This window comes from Arachis ipaensis, chromosome B10, assembly GCF_059453495.1.
Source record: "Arachis ipaensis isolate K30076 ecotype BB chromosome B10, ASM5945349v1, whole genome shotgun sequence".
NCBI classification, from domain to species: Eukaryota; Viridiplantae; Streptophyta; class Magnoliopsida; order Fabales; family Fabaceae; genus Arachis; species Arachis ipaensis.
The window spans coordinates 58,099,214-58,104,728 of NC_142435.1; the positions used below are offsets into that span (position 1 = coordinate 58,099,214).

Below are 5,515 nucleotides of genomic sequence, written 5' to 3' on the forward strand. Positions count from 1 at the left end.
ACCCATCAATCAAGGGTGCTCTTCCATGCTCTTTCTTGCCAAAATGTAGCCAACGTTTGACCTCACATTTGAGGCAAACATTGGCTCAAACGTTGCTGTGCCCAGGAGTGCTATTTCTCTTCTTTTTGGCGCCAACGTTTGACCTCACGTTTGAGGCAAATGTTGGCGCAAACGTTGGCTCCTTCCCCTGTTTCTTCTTTAGCCAATGTTTGCCTTAACGTTTGAGGCAAACGTTGGCGCAAACGTTGGCGACATCCAGGGGTGTTCTTCAGCTGCTTCTCACGTTTGAGTTAATGTTTGAGGCAAACGTTAACTCAAACGTTGATCCCTCTTTTCAAGCCCATTCTTGCAACCTTCTTCCAAGCTTTATTCCACCTATCATCAATCAACAATTGTATCAAAGCTATGCCATAATCATGAGAGTTGTTCTTCTTCTTGTCACATGAGCAATTATGGCACAAAAACTCATGAAAATGCATCAATTTATCCCTGGTTGATTGAATCAAAGGAAACATGAAATTCAACCCAATTGGCTTACTTATGGCTTAAGAAAGTGCATAAAACTAAATGAAAACAAAGGAAAAAGACTAGTGAAACTAGGCTAAGATGACTTGTCATCAGCATGCGCGCCATGCGTGCGTGCGAGCCGATTGCTTTTGTGATCCACGGATGCGCGCCAAGTGCGCATGCGCGTCGATAGAAATCTTCTGATCCGCGCGGATGCCTCCATCCTTGCACGCCGCTTCCAGCCATCCTCATCCACGCGTGCGCGCCAATGCTGCTTTTCCCAAAATTCAAATCTTCATGTTCCTCCCTTTTGTGCATACTTTTTTTCTCTCTCCTAGGCCATTCCTACCCTATAATTCTTGAAATCACTCAATAAATACACTACGGCATCGAATGGCAATAGAAGAGGATTAAAATATGGCAATTTTAAAGCAAAACAAGCATGTTTTTCATCATGGAGCAATATTAGGAAGTGAACACAAAACCATGCATTTCTTGTGAATAAGTGTGAGAAATATTGACAAAACCTCCCAAATTCTACACAATATAAACCACAGAATTGGGTTCATCAAATCTCCCCACACTTAAACCAAGCATGTCCTCATGCTTAGAATAAAAAGACCAAAGATCATGGTGAGAAAGGGTTTATAAAATGCAAACTACCTAAGTGAATGCATGCAACTAATGTAAAATCATCTACCTACTTGGTCAAGGGTAAATTTATCCTCCAAGAACACATATGAATACCTGGGTTGAAAATAGCATGTAGTTCATGAATCCTACCAAATTGAACATCACTAAGGAGTGCATATAACTTGCTAGATGAACGCTTGTGAAAGTGATAAACCACTATTTTATAGTTTATATTGTGTTTAATTGTGTGGTTTTGTCATGATCCTTACCCACTTATTCATCAATTTAGCATGCATCTAGATTTCCTTCCTAAATTCAGTACATGTTTGAAAATTGCTTCCTAGAGACTTTAATTATTTAATTTTAATTCTCCTTTATTCCATTCGATGCCGTGATCTGTGTGTCAAGTGTTTCAGGCTTTATAAGGCATGAATGAGATGGAGATTGGAGAGGAAGATAGCGAAAATGGAAGGAACACAAGAATTTGAGGAGATAACCAGCGAGAAGTGACGCGGTCGCATGGCTCACGCGACCGCGCGAAGGGGCGCAAATCGCAGTGACGCGATCGCATGGCTTGCGCGGCCGCGCGGTTTGGAAAGCGCAAGCGACGCGGTAGCATGGACGACGCGAACGTGTGGAGAGGAAAAAGCACAAGCGATGCGTCCGCATGGATGACGCGATCGCGTGACATGCGCGATCTGCATAATCTACAGAATTCGATGGGGGCAATTTTGGACCTTATTTCGGCCCAGTTTTCGGCCCGGAACAGCAGACTAGAGTCAGAGAATATGCAGAAACAACACAGACATTCATTCAGTAGTTTTAGATCTAGTTTTTCACTCTCTTAGGTTTTTCTCTCTAGTTTTTAGAATTTGGATTTTCAATTGGTCTTAGCATTGGAACATTGAGAAGAGTTATTTCCTCATCAAGACTTCATCATTCTAGTTTGTTCTCTTAACTTGGTTTTATTCTTCCATGTTCTTTGTTATGTTCAATTTTGTCATTCAGATACTTTTATGATTAATTGATGCAAGGATTATTTCTTTTTAATTCAATTTCAATTCCAATAATCATGTCTTCTTTTAATTCCCTTTCATGTGCCATGGATTCTTTAGTTACAATGCGTGAGTAGTTTCATTACTTGATGGGGAGTTGATTAAAAGGAACTCTTGAGTTGGAAGGATTGAAGGAAAAATTTGTAGTTGGGTTAAATGTTGGATTGCTATCCTGTCACCAACGCCAATCCCTTTGAATTAAGTGGGTTGTAACTCGTGAACAGATCTGGAATTTCAACTTGTTTGACTTTCCCTTACCTAGTAAAGGATAACCAAACAGAGTAACCATTAATTATAAATCAATCTTAAAAATCACTCCATCAATGATAGAGATTCTAACTAATCAATTCCCAGTCAAGGCTTTTATTTATATTAATTAAAATTTCTCAATTTAAATTCCAATTTACTTAGCTTAACTTCTCAGAACATCTGATTAATAAAACAGCATACTTTTCTGCAACTCGTTGGGAGACGACCTGGGACTTAAAACTCCCAGTAATTTTAATTTAAACTCTCTGTGACATATTTCTAAATTGATAGGTAGATTTTCGGTGAGTTAAGAACTATACTTGCAACGTAACCATTTTAATAAATTTTTAATTCACCAGCTTCTGCATGCCATCAATTTTTGGCACCGTTGCCGGGGAGTTGCAATAGAGTGCTAATTTTATTAATTAGAATTTATTTATTTGCATTTTATTTAATTTTGCTACTATGAGCTGCATGTTTCTTTCGCCAAATGACACGTTCACTTCCTGATCCGTGCTTGCTAATATTCGATCCTGAAATTGAAAGAACAATTTCACGAATAAGGCGAGAACAGCGTAGGTTAGCCCGCTCTGAGGGCGGATTTGAAAGTGAATCTGAGGAAGAAATCAGCCCCCGTTCTACTGATTTGGTTGTTTTACGTGCAGAAAACATGGCAGCTAGAAGAGTTACCATTCAGGAGGAAGGAGCTCCTGATTTTACAATGCAACCGTTTCAAGCGCATCATCCAGCGGTAGCTATGGATTTTAAAATAAAGACCGCACTGCTAAATTTGATGCCCAAGTTTCATGGCCTACCTGCTCAGGAGCCTATCAAGCACTTGAGAGATTTCCAGGCAGCCTGTTCTACTGTCAGGCGTGATGGCACTGATGAAACTTCAATTCTGCTGAAAGCTTTTCCGTTCTTTCTTGAGGGAAAAGCAAGATAATGGTACTACACTCAACCTATAGCAAATGTATCCAACTGGGATACACTCAGAAAGGAGTTTCTGGAGAAATTCTTCCCATCTGAAGTTACTGATAAACTGAGGAAGGATATCTCTACGATTGTTCAGGATGACAATGAGACCCTCTTTGAATACTGGGAGCGCTTCAATAATCTTCTGGAAGCATGCCCCCACCACATGATTGACAAGATCGTGCTACTCAGCTATATCACACAAGGTATGAGGCCCCAAGATAAGACCACATTGGAAAGTGCCAGCAATGGGTCTATGAAGAAGTACAAGACCACTGATGAAGCTTGGCAATTGATTAGTCATTTAGCTGAATCAACTCAGAACCACAGACAGAAGTAAGGCCGTTCAAAATCCGTTGCAGAAGTATCTTCTGGCATAGAGACTGCTACTCTAAATCAAAGCATCTGTGAGATGACCAACCTACTGAAGCAAATGCAGTTGAATCAACAAGCTCAGCAAACTCAACTGCAACAAAACCAACAACTAGTCCCACAAAGAATTTGCGGAATTTGTGCTGATTACAGCCATTACACTGATGAATGCCCGCAGCTCCAACAAGAAGACAACATGGTGGCATCCACTCACAACTTCTATGACCGCCCCAACCAAGAGTACAATCAAAGTGGAAATAATAACCATGGATGGCAAGACAATTCAAACCAGAATTGGAGGGACAACAATAACAGGGGAGGCAGAGATAATCAGGGAAATCAGAGGTGGAATAATAACAACAACAGGCAGCAAAATCAACCTTACCGAGCACCTCACGTGAGGCAAAACCAAGGACCACCGAACAATCAGCAGCAAACCTCTCAATTTACTCATTCTTCGGTATCTTCTAATGAAGATTTATTACAAGCTTTTGAGAAAAGACAACTGGCCATGGAAAGTACCATTGTGAACAGTATTAACGCCAGTCTGAATGGTCTCGCCTCTACTCTGCAAGCTTTTATGACACAGCTTGGTTCAGCAAAAAATTCCAGTAACCAACCTTCAAGCACCACTGGAATCCCCTCTCAACCATTACCGAATCCAAAGGGAGGCATTAATGCCATCACCCTGAGGTCTGGAACTACACTACAGGAGAGGAATCAGGAGGAACCAAGCTCACCACTATACGCCTCAGCTGAAGAGGTGGTAGAAGTCGAAGATGTTGAAGAGGAAGAGGATATACAGGACATAGCTGAAGAAGAGATAGCTCAACCACAGGAAGAAGCACAAAAAGGCGCAGGCACCACAGAAAACACTACTCCCATTCCATTTCCACAACTTGCAAGGAAGCCCAGGAAGCAGCTGGAACCTGATCCTAAAATGGTAGAAATATTCAAAAAGGTTGAGGTAACTGTCCCTCTTTTTGATGTTATTCAGCAGGTACCTAAATATGCAAAGTTTCTAAAAGACTTATGTATCCATAAAGACAAAATTAATGAATTAGAAACTATTCCTTTAGGTAGTTCTATATCTGCTTTAATGGGAGGATTACCTGAAAAATGTAGTGATCCAGGTCCTTGCATAGTTAGTTGTACTATTGGTGATGTAGTAATTTACGATTGCATGTGTGGTTTAGGAGCATGTGTCAGTATAATGCCTTTGTCTATATATGATGTTTTAAGGCTTCCTCCCTTAAAAAGGTCGGCAGCTCGTTTTGTGTTAGCAGATAAAAGCATTATTACAGTGGCTGGAGTTGCTGAAGATGTTTAGTAAACATTAAAGGGCTCACATTTTCCACTGATTTTTATATCTTGGAGATGCCCCATAATGATTCAGATAAGCCGTCATCAATCCTACTTGGAAGACCATTCCTGAAAACATCAAAATTCAAATTGGATGCTTCTTCCGGAACATACTCCTTTGAAATAGATGGCCGCATAGTAATCTTCAATCTGAATGGAGTCATTGACAACCCCCCAGAAGATCGTTCTATCTTCCAGTGTGATGTCATAGACGAAAGTGTGGCTGAAGTTTAAAAAGAAGAGTTTGAAGAAAGGCACACTGGACAAGGTCCAAGTGTGGGGACCCTCTTAACTGACAATGAGGACACTTTGCCATTTTCACAAGCCCCAGATAATCCAGAGCCTGCCCATGATCAAAAGTT

General features: G+C 40.7%; 1 non-coding gene across 1 annotated transcript; it reads right to left on the reverse strand.

Moving 5' to 3' along the window:
- Nucleotides 1-3,483: 3,483 nt before the first annotated feature.
- Nucleotides 3,484-3,591, reverse strand: LOC148580179 (small nucleolar RNA R71). Its single transcript, XR_015895538.1, has one exon. It is a non-coding gene; the product is annotated as a small nucleolar RNA R71 (small nucleolar RNA).
- Between the last annotated feature and the right edge of the window lie 1,924 nt (nt 3,592-5,515).